Here is a 12,708-nt window from a genome sequence, read left to right as displayed (position 1 = left end):
TTCGCTCGGCCACGCCCCCGATTTCCGTCTTGCGCATGCCGGCGCCGATGCGCCACAATCCGATCCTGTGCGCCAAAATCCCAGGGAGAATTCAGGTACAATCGGCACAAATCGGAAATATTCGGGTAACACGTCGGGAAAACGCGAATTGGGCCCTTAGTAAATGACCCCCTATAACTACTATAATACTGCCCCCTATGTACAAGAATATAACTACTATAATACTGCCCCCTATGTACAGGAATATAACTACTATAATACTGACCCCTATGTACAGGAATATAACTACTATAATACTGCCCCCTATGTACAAGAATATAACTACTATAATACTGCCCCCTATGTATAAGAATATAACTACTATAATACTGCCCCCTATGTACAGGAATATAACTACTATAATACTGCCCCCTATGTACAAGAATATAACTACTATAATACTGCCCCCTATGTACAAGAATATAACTACTATAATACTGCCCCCTATGTACAAGAACATGACTACTATAATACTGCCCCCTATGTACAAGAATATAACTACTATAATACTGCTCCCTATGTACAAGAATATAACTACTATAATACTGCTCCCTATGTACAAGAATATAACTAATATAATACTGCCCCCTATGTATAAGAATATAACTACTATAATACTGCCCCCTATGTACAAGAATATGACTACTATAATACTGCCTCCTATGTACAAGAATATAACTACTATAATACTGCCCCCTATGTACAGGGATATAACTACTATAATACTGCCCCCTATGTACAAGAATATGACTACTATAATACTGCCTCTATGTACAAGAATATAACTACTATAATACTGCCCCCTATGTACAGGGATATAACTACTATAATACTGCCCCCTATGTACAAGAATATGACTACTATAATACTGCCTCCTATGTACAAGAATATAACTACTATAATACTGCCCCCTATGTACAAGAATATAACTACTATAATACTGCCCCCTGTGTACAGGGATATAACTACTATAATACTGCTCCTATGTACAAGAATATAACTACTATAATACTACATATATACACAGAAGCGAACATGCAATCAGTATTTATCATATACAGCTACAGAAAACACATGAGATCCTCACCTATTGCATCCATTGACGTATCCTCTGATTGTACTCGTTCCTCTTCTCCATTAGTTCCACCATCACCTTGTCTCTTCCTCCAGGTACACAGCATTCCTGCAAAGTTTACCACACAGACGTCTTATGTTCTGCACTTTCCCATTGTCCCTTCTTCTGCTACCACCAATACTGTGCCCCAAATACTGTAATAGAGCCCCCTACAATATTAGTACCACACAAATAGTGCCCCATAATGTAAGGATAATTTAATTCTTCTTTCTATCCTTTAACCTCCTTAACCCCCCACCCCCACCCCAGTAATGATAGAGCTCCGACTATGACCCAGGTGTAATAATAATGGCCCCGGCCTACCCCAGTCATAAAATGAATGCCCCAGACACAGAATCAATGACACAGCCTGCCCCAGACATACATTGAATGGCCCCAGCCTTCCCCAGTCATAAAATTAATGCCCCCAGCCTACCCCAGACATAGAATTTATGCCCCCAGCCCGCATCAGACATAGAATTAATGGCCCCAGCCTTGCCCAGAAATAGAATTAATGCCCACAGCCGGCCCCAGACATAGAATTTATGCCCCCAGCCCTCCCCAGACATAGAATTAATGGCCCCAGCCTACCCCAGACATAGAATTAATGGCCCCAGCCTGCCCAAGACATAGAATTAATGCCCCCAGCCTACCCCAGACATAGAATTAATGGCCCCAGCCTGCCCCAGACATAGAATTAATGGCCCCAGCCTGCCCCAGACATAGAATTTATGCCCCCAACCTACCCCAGACAGAGAATTTATACCCCCAGCCTACCCCAGACATAGAATAATGCGCCCTGCCTGCCCGGGATATATAATAAATGCCCCCTGCCTGCCCAAGATATAGAATAATGCCCCCCCAGACATAAAATTAATGCCCCCTGCCAGCTCCAGATATAGAATAATGCCCCCACCATATAATTAATGCCCCCTGCCAGCCCTAGATATAGAATAATGCCCCCTGCCCGCCCCAGACATATAATTAATGCCCCCTGACAGTCCTAGATATACAATAATGCCCCCCCGCCCCAGACATATAATTAATGCCCCCTGCCAGTCCTAGATATACAATAATGCCCCCCCCTGCCGCAGACATATAATTTATGCCCCCTGCCAGCCCTAATGCACCCCCCACCCCAGACATATTTATTGTCCCTAATCTATCATTAAAAAATTTTAAAAAAAAACAAAAAACATAATACTCACCTCTTTGGCGCAGGTTTCTTCCCTCGGTCTTTGGTGGCTTGGTGTAGAGGCGCGGGATAGTGATGTCACTGCTCCGCGGCTTGGTGTAAGGAGGGCCGGAGAGCTGACATCTCGTAAGTGTCAGCCTCCTCCATGCTACACAGGTCGCGCAATGACGTCAATTGCGTGACCTGTGTAGCTGCATGTATACACAGACGCAACGGTGCTGCGCTGCATCTGTGTACTAATCAATAGTACCTGCATCGTACAATGCAGGTACTATAGATTAGATGAAAAGTTGTAGGGAGGGAGTGCGGACCGGCCCCGCACCAGCTCCGGGCCGGCCCCACACCGCCCCACCGGGAAAATTCCCGGTGGGTACAATGGCCAGTCTGCCCCTGAATCTCCCTGTCCCCGATGCACATGCCACTATGGGCTTGGCAGGGAGGAGAGGGGGCGGGGAGCAGGGTAGGAGGAGGGCTGGATGCCCTGACCTGCCACATTTACTATAGGCAGTAAAAAAACCACTACCAGTTGGCAGAATTTGCGCCAAAATTCACTAAGAGGCCACAGCTATGGAATATGATGACGCTATATACATAAAAATGATTATTATTGAGCTTGATTTTGATGCTAGATTTCATTTAAGACAAATCTAAGTACTTTTTCAGGCAGGATGATACCTAATAACAGGAGGTTACAATTTTTCTTTCATCTGATAAGAATTTAAAAATGTAATATATGAACATTCACTATTATATTAAAAAATAACTCTTTCTTGACCAGGAGTCATTGGTACCAGGTCAATTTAGCAGTTCTGTTCTGTTTTAAATGACTATGATTCATGATACATGATATCTTAGAAGTAGCTTCACATACTATAACAAATTCTACTTTGTTTTTTTCATGACTTGTGAGACTTTAACTTGATAGTTTTATTAATTACATGTAGCAGGCAAAGTACTAAAATTTTAAAAATATGTTTTCCCTTCAAATACTTTTATTAGTAGTAAAATTTAATAAAAATTTACCAAAATATGTTATTTATATGTACAGCTTCAATTCATCACCATTTTCCAGGTTTAGCTACAGATGCAGGGGGTGTGTGTAGTTCTGTAATCTGTCAGCTTTCTCTTTCCTGCAGCTCCTTCTCCATTCTGCCCTCAGCTGACATGCTGGAAGGGCACAATTCAAATAGTTATACAGGCGGTCCCCTACTTAAGAACACTCGACTTAGATACGACCCCTAGTTACAAACAGACCTCTGGATATTGGTAATTTATTGTGCTTTAGTCCTAGGCTACAATAATCAGCTGTAACAGTTATCACTGGTGTCTGTAATGAAGCTTTATTGTTAATCCTGATTCTTATGACAACCCAACATTTTTAAAATCCAATTGTCACAGAGACCAAAAAAGTTCTGGCTGGGATTACAATGATAAAATATACAATTCCGACTTACATACAAATTCAACTTAAGAACAAACCTACACACCCTATCTTGTATGTAACCCGGGGACTGCCTGTATCTTCTGAACAGTGGCACCCCATAACCCTGTTCAGGTATCATGTTAAAGGGGTTATCCCAGATAAATAAATAAATTAGTGACGGGCTGGGGCGGCTTCTGATTACCCACTATCGCCCTACACTGCTGAGAGATAGGGTTGGGTGGGCATGGCCAGGCACCTGGATGTCCAGAAGTTCCCTGTGCACGGCTTCTGTGCCTCTGTAAACAAACAGGGGCACGGATCAGACGGACCGCGGCGCGGGAAATCAGCAGCACTGGAGGAGGTGAGTACACGTTTAAAAGCCTGTTGCAGACTGCCCCTAAGTTATTTATTAATCTTGTATAACCTCAGTGGCGTAACTAGGAGAAGCAGGGCCCCACAGCAGGCTTCTCCATGGGGCCCCCCTTCCCACTTAAAAAATACACATATTTGGATACTAATATCCAAATACGCCCCTGCCTTTAAAGATGAGTCTGGCATTAGGTTTGTGTTTCTGGATGCCACAGAATCAGAGATCTCTGTAAGGTTACAGTCGTGAATGGAGACCTGTATATAAAATCACATTTTTACTGTAACTTTCTGTGGCACCTCGAAACACAGGGGTTTCTCCTCTTTAATATGACATCATAACTGAATTACTAAGTGCTGCATTTCAGAAGATATAGTATCTCTTCATGACTAATGTCCGCGTGGGTGTGAGGCACTGCATGGACAACCCACCTACTAAAAAAGTAACATGATTTATTACAAAATTACCAAATTTGGGATTTTTCAGTTTAGAAAAAAGACGGCTGAGGGGAGACCTCATTACAATATACATATACCTGAACGGGCAGTACAAGGATCTCTCCAAAGATCGTTTTATACCTAGCTGGGCCTTTGACCAGATCAGACGGGGATTCTTCACTGTAAGAGCAGTGAGACTGTGGAACTCTCTGCCGCAGGAGGTTGTTATGGCGGACTCTATGTACATGTTCAAGAGAGGCCTGGATGCCTTTCTGGAGAGAAAATATATCACAGGTTATGGGGATAAAACATTATTTAATTCTTAAAGGTTGGATTTGATGGACTTTTTTTTTTAGCCTTATATACCATGAGGCTATGATATAACTACTGGATGGGGCAGAGGGGGCACCAGTCTATAGCTCACCTCAGGCAGCAGATAATTAAGGTTGACCCGTATAACAGTTATGAAGAAGTTAAGTAAAAATAGCTATAACCAACAGGGTGCTGTGAATGGTTGATGCTGTAAATGGAGCTGCACTTGCTTTTAATGTAGTATATTTTGCAGAAACCAACAAAATACATTTCTGACACCAGAAGTTATCTATTCTCAAACAGGATGGCAGTCCGTAAAGAAGTAGGAACATCAGAATCTCCGAGTAAGGCTACATTCACACTAACGTATGGGGGACGTATATACGGCACCGTACCATTCCGTACCCGGGAAAAAGATAGGACCTGTCCTATCTTTACCCGTAATACGGCGCCGTGCGCCATAGGTTGCTATGGAGAGGGGCGGGGGTGAGCTGCGCTACGGTACGGTACGGGCGGGCAACGGCAGTGTGAATATAGCCTTAAGCTGTAAATATACATGAAATAATGCACACATTTAAAGGAAATCATCCGTTTGATTTCATGCATTATGCACCAAACATACCTTGAGAACTCTGTAGCTAAACTGATGCAGAAACATATCTTGTTTAATCCCTGGACTCAACTTTCCCAACTTTCTCAAGGTCCTGAATTTTATAATTGTTTTTTGAGCAAAACCACCCTCATCAGGGATTAAACAAGTAATGTTTCTGCATCAGTGTAGCTACAGCGTTCTCAAGGTATGTTTGGATCACAATGCATAAAAACAAATCGTAGATTTCCTTTAAAATGACTGAATTCAGACAGCCCGAAGGGTTTTGTCAATGGGAGATTAACCGAGTTTATAGTTTTTACTGGATTCTTGCTGTTTATGTACAGCCCTGTTTATTCTTTTCTTTCTCTTTTTTTTTTAGAGAAGCCAAAAATATTGAATATATGCGAGAATTTGATTACATCGCTGAAGACAAAATGCACCGTATGAATATTCTGCAAAATGTACTACGTTAACTGCGGCTCCATTTATAAACCATTCAGGGCACCTACTGTGACAACCCCTGCTGCCTGCTGATTCTTTTAAATTACAGTACATCTTCTCACTCCAGGTTTCCTTTCCTGCAAAAGTTTTAACACATTAGTAGCCACGTAACACAGCTAAGAATATACTAGAAAGGCCTTGCTGAGTTATACCTAAACAGATATTTACATGCATACTAAAAACACAACAAGTGAAAAACAGCTTGCTTCAGGTTCTGGCAAGTGAAAAATGACTTCTCAGTCTATACTTAGCATCCTATGTATGCTATACAATAGAAAAAACAATAGGTACAATATGATTAACCTCTACCTCCATATAAAATATGGATTGGTAAGATGTTGGTTTCCTATGATGCTGGTTGCAGATGAGTCTATTTTTAAGCTCATATTATCGCTACAACAACTGATCCTGTAGAACCAAACTTAGATCTCTATGGGCACTCAAAAAAAAGAAAAAGCCTATAAACGCATGCGATCAGTCATGAACATTGCGGCACATTTACTAAGGCTCTCCACCGGGCATTTTTTCGTTGGGTTTCCCGACTATTTACGATTTGCGCCGCATTTAGGTGGGGTTTTTGGCGCACGCGAACGGATTTTGGCGCAATCGCGCCGACTTGGATGCAACACAAATTGGGGGGGGGGGGGGCGAACAGACAACATGACTGATTCGGACAAAGCGCGGGATTTACAATTCAAATTGTGTCGCAAGACAATGCACCCACATACACTCGGAAGAAGAAGGTGAACTCCGGCGGACCTGAGCAGGGGAGCGACAGAGGCAGGAAGATGGACGCACGATCTTGAAGAATCGCGCCGGACTTCATCCTCGTTGGAGATTGCACCTCGGGGATAGCGACAGGACCGAGTAAGTAAATCTGCCCCATTATGTAATTCTCACAAATACTTTATTGATATATGAGAAAAAAACACTAAAAACTATTTTAAACTCAGGGGTGAGCCTGTATGGGTAGTAGTTCATGACTGATTGTGTGCGTTTTTAGGATATTTGGTTAATTTGTTTGTGATTGTGCAAATTGTATACAGCCTTACAGAACCCTTTTTATTTACAAGGGGTGAACCTAAACTCTACGCTGCCTGAGGCAATCTATTGAACTGCACTCTCTTCTGAGTTCTCCATGCAGTGTCTCATACCCATCCTGACAACAGGTGTGAAGAGATACAAATTTTTTTAAGCAGCAGGTCCTTCATTGTAGCAGATAACTGTGCCCCTGATGCTACCCCCCATCTTGCTGCAGGTGGTGCCGCTTGAAACAAGAAGCTCAACTTGCCTCATGGCTGGTGCAATCTTGCTATTTATTTATTATAATATATTTTACTTGGTGCAGTGTTATAGTAGTTACATACTTGTTTATTGGAGAAGTTATTGTAGTAGTTTTTGTGTATATACAAGTCAGTATTAAGTTGTGTTCTTTTTAAAAAGAAGCAATATTCCTGTATAAGGCAGACAGCATGAGTCTCTTTCTCTGCACTGTAGATGTTGATTTAGACCATATTGGCTCTCCCTGCTTTCCCCTTCTGTCCGGCCCGCTTGGTAACTATAGTGACTTGCATCATTTCCTTTCTATGGATACTTCTGTGATATGATTTTGCATATTTCCTGGTCACTCCTTCATTTTTTCCTATTTATGTAGTTGGACAGGCATAGGGCTTGTTGCTGGGTAGGGAGGTGTTGTTTTGGTGGGCCTTATCATATGCCATACCCTCCCTTGGGTTTTGTGTAGAGGATCTTTTTCCTTTTTAAATGATTTTATTGGCTTTGTTTGGTGTATATAATTGATTTTTTTGTCTAAATTAAATAAAGATTGTATATTTTGGTATAGCACATGGCTTTTATGTTTAATCTTTGCTTGATTTAGACCATCTATGAACAGTTTGTGTGGAGTTTAGTAACTCCACCCACATCACATGGCCACACCTATTTGTTTTGACCCTGCCCACAGAATGGGGCCCATCTTACAGTTTCTCCAGAGCCACTTTAAATTCCCATTCCGCCCCAGAATGTGTCTGGCCCTACTATCTTACCATTATCAGTATGAAGTAAACTTCTACAGAGCTCTTCAACTTTTTTTTAGATAAAATTAGTAAGCTAAACATATCCAAATGATAACTCAGCTTCTCATTTAAGTAAAATCAGTGTGCTAAGCATTTCCATAGAGTAACTCAAAATTTCCTGATAGGTGGTATTATGTACACAGTAGATTCTGTAGGTTTGTAAAACTGAAGTTGTATGTAAGTGAGTACTTTATAAGTGTAACACCAGACAATTTTTTTGGTCCCTGTGTAAAGTGGATTTTCATAATTTTGGGTTTTAAGGGAAACAAGGATCCTCGACCTGCATGGCAAATCGTGTTTCTTGGACATAGCTATAACCGTTACTGCCAATTCAACCTTGACCAATTGTCATGACCTCTAACAGAGTTGAATCTTCATCTTGAACAGTTCTTTATTCCATTTAATTCACATTTCCCTCTAATTTGGGGTACTAAACCAATGGGCACCATCTTGCATATAGTCCTCTGCGTATGGATCAGTCGGGTGATTTTTTTACCACTGTAGTGGCTGCCGTTCTTCTGGAACAATTCTTTATTTTGTCCCTCGAGGGGAGGGGGCTGGGAACAAGTTGGTGGTCGCCTTCTATGAAGTAAATACATACACTCAAAGGGTCAATGGCTTAAATTTTAATACTGAATATTGTAATGATTGGCTATGTCTCCTCCTTTTACTCTACATCCTCTCAGGCAGCACCCCATGCAGGACCAAAATATTGCTGTAGCTACGGTGTGTGAAGGTGAAATTTAAGGAATTATTATAAATTGCAACATGTTTGTATGTGACTGTAGATTATCTAAATCCCTATCCAATGAACGTTATAAATGACTAGTAATGATCAGACATGAGATATCAAATAACAATATATGAACAATATTATTGTCTATAATAATAAATGATATTTTTTTTAAATATATACTGTATGCATGGTTTCCAGTAAAGCCATATAGAGCACATACAATGAATAAAACCACATCTGTAGATTGGCACCATCAGTGTAAGGGTTATTGAGTGGGTATGCTCCATTACAGCAAAGATCTAAACAATCTACAGAGCATCCTTTCATCTAGGGGATTTGGGGAATCGTAAGTAATTTACTCTTATTACTCATGGATATAATGCTATATGAGATATGCCCTGAGGAACCTCCTGCCACGTTTTTTATTTGAAATATGTCTTGTTGAATAATGAATATCTAGAAATGGTGGTAAATGTACCATATATTGTTTAAAACCTAATAAGCATATAGAAAAATTTGAATATATGCAATACTTTGATTTTTCTGTTAACACATAATGGAAGAATATGTTAAAGGAAATCAAGCACTTGAAAAAAAAAAACAACTAAAAATACCCCCCTCCGCTATCTTTCATCTTGATCCCAGCACTGTCCGTTGCTAGTCTTGACACATCGGGATCACCTAGAAAAGAAACTTTAGAAATAATTATCAGCGCTGAGGGCGGGGGCGAGATGTCCGGTGGTCCAGGCTGCTAATTATGCACACCCTCGCTGGGAGCATGGGAGAACGAGGTGTTGCTGTAATTGATAATTTTCTTTTCTAGTTGATCCAGGTGTGTCAAGAATAGCAACGGACAGCACCGGATCAAGATGAAGAGTAGCACAGATGAGTATCTCTAGGTTTTTGTTTTTTGAGTGGTTGATTCTTTTAAACCTACACTACATGTACAAAAGTTCTGGGACACCTTCACATTACACCTACAGGATAATTTATGACATCTTATTCTAAATTCCAATGTTAAAGGACCGCTGCTAGTGGGAAACTCTGACCATTAATCTGTAAGAGGATTTGTGAGGTCAGACATTCATGTTGGATGAGAGGGCCTGGCTTGCAACCTCTTTTGTATTTCATCTCAAAGGTGTTTAGTGAGAATGAGGTCAGATTGAGTGAAGTTCTTCCACACCAAATTCACCAAACCATTTCTTTATGGACATTGCTATGTGCACTGGGGAAGAATCATCCCCAGAAAAAGATCCTGCCCAAACTGTCCCCCATAGATAGTTGAAAATATCTTGGTTTGCAGAAGTTCTTTAACTAGGCTAACCCCTGGAAAACAAACCAATACCAATATTCCCATTACATTCATTAGTAAGTGAGCTAATTTTAACTGAAACATATCTACTAAATGATGAGGACATGTATCCCAATATGTCTGTGCCATGAAGCTTATATAAGCTATACAGTGACTTAGTGGTTAGCATTACATTACTGGGGTTATGGGGGATCCTGGTTTAGTTCACATTATTTGTAAAGATGAGGAACATCATATTAATTATTTAGGCTTGGGGCATAGAATATGAATTAATAAGGTCGAGGGCTCATTATGGTAATTAATCATGCTGAGGGTATAATATATTATTTAATATATTTGATAAGGTTGGGGGAACATTAAATGAATTAATAAGGCCGAGGGCACATTACCCTGAAGAGCAAAAGGCTAACAATCTTTTCAACTTTTGACTTTCAGGCTCCAATCTTCCCAATTGTGATTATAAGTAGGACTCCTCAGAAGATTTATATTTGAACTGGAGTGTAGTTATCAGTATTGACTTGTGGTGCTGGTCCTCTCAAAGAAAAGAGTATGCAGAATTGGCTTGAATTGTTTATTTGAGTTAGGAAACATATACAGTCACTAAAATTATTGATGGTGCCCAAACTCATGTGTTTTATACATGGCATCATATCAAAGTTTTACAGACAACCAGGCCTACACACTCCAGTCACACATAACCTTTGGTGGTCCCCTTTCTTTGTTAGATCCCATGGTGACCTCCCTCCCTATTTCAATTTATTACGGCTACATGATACATCAATTTAATTCCTCTGCATTACACTCCTCTTATTCTTGTTACCCCAATATAACACCCTCATAACTCTTGTTATCTACTATGGTTCCTAAACATGGCTTCCTCCTCTACTTCATGGTCATCGGCATTGCTCTCCCTTTTATTATGAATGCCCAAGAGAACTCTTCCTCTCATTCCTGGTCCACAACAAAGCTCTCCATCTCATTACTGGTCCACAGTATGGTTGCCCCTTGAACCTCAACAGAACCCTTCTCTAAATCTAAGTCCTCATCATGGCTACCATCTCACTTTTGGTTCCCAATATGCCCAGATTCTCTCATTCTTGATCCCCAAAATAGAACCCTTTCCCAATTCCCATATTTCTGCAGTGTAAGTTTGTAGGTTCTTCTGTGCGACATAGCTGGGTAACGTAAATTCAAACATTTTTGTAAACATTTTTGACCTGCCCACAAACAAATAACACATAACTATTATTTTTTTGGAATGTTTTAGCCGAAGCAGCTGTTTTTATTAACAATACACAACAAAGATATCACCATTTCAATAGTAACAGTAAAAAATGTTGGGTGGTGCTTGAAGCTAAAAAAATAGGTCAAGTATCTAAATCTTTATAACCCCAATTACTTTACTACCAACCATCACCATTGGATCAGTGTCACCACCAGCAACAATAAGTGACTCCACATCTTTACTTTGACACGCAGGGACTCTAACCTGTAAGAGACCACCATGATCATTACAAACCCACAAATTTAGTGGTGGACCATGTCCTCGAACTCCACTCTCTAACCAATTTAACACAAACATCAAGGAGCCTCTACCAGCACAAGGCCATTGAAAAGGTCTTCCAGGAACAAAAACATACCACGATCCAGCATTAGTGTTGAAATCTGCGCCTAGCTTTATTCGTTAAAGTGCATATTCCGCAGAGACATCCATACATCCAGTCAACGCAATTCAGGTGGTGTAACCACCAATCTATAGCTCCGGTGAAGGGCCAAAGGAGGGGGTTCCGGAATCGAGAACTTGCCCTTATCATAAATATCCCTATGATCCCTAAAAGCTCCCATCCTGACAAGGATAGTACCCAAGTTGCCACTAAACAAGTGCACTTGATACCCTATTTTCATAACTGGTATGTGCTCCCCATCCCTTCCATACGCCTTTCTTCACCTGTTCAGGTGATTAATCAGGTGGATAATTGGACTGCAGAGAGGAAATTTTAACCTCCATTTTGCGGCACCGCAGTGGCAGTAAAAAAAGAGCCGCTATAGGATAAAAATCCTTTGGGGGAACTATGAAACCCTGGAATTGATAACACGCAGGCCTTCCATAGGGATCTCTCCTTTGGTAATTAGCACTCTTTCTTGAGTTGCATGCTGGGCTAGTGAGCACCATAATTGTAAGGAGATGCTCCTTATATTTAATTAGCTTGTCTCCCGGTCCTTGAGTGATCTGCCCTTTCTGAAAGTGATCTGTAGAAAATCTCCCACAACATCCTGGATCTCTGGATCCATCAAAAGTATCCTCCAGTGTTTCTGTTTTATTTTGTGGGGCTCATTTGCCCCATTATAAAAGGTGGTGAATAGGTGGAGAAGGATAGACGAGAGTTAATCTATACGCCTGTCTCAGGATATGGTCAGGGTCGTATTCTATAATATTGTCCCTTTGGTATGCCACTTCCCATCTCAGAAGGGCATTGGTGGATTTGGGTTTTCTATAGACTCTTGTTTTATGTTCCCCCACACATAACCAACAGAAATCCCACGTGCAACAATGTAACCTTGAACTACCCCAATATTCATCCACCACTTTGAGAAGGACTTCTCT

This window comes from Engystomops pustulosus, chromosome 6 (assembly GCF_040894005.1).
Source record: "Engystomops pustulosus chromosome 6, aEngPut4.maternal, whole genome shotgun sequence".
Lineage (NCBI taxonomy): Eukaryota > Metazoa > Chordata > Amphibia > Anura > Leptodactylidae > Engystomops > Engystomops pustulosus.
Note: the sequence above shows the minus strand (reverse complement) of the source record.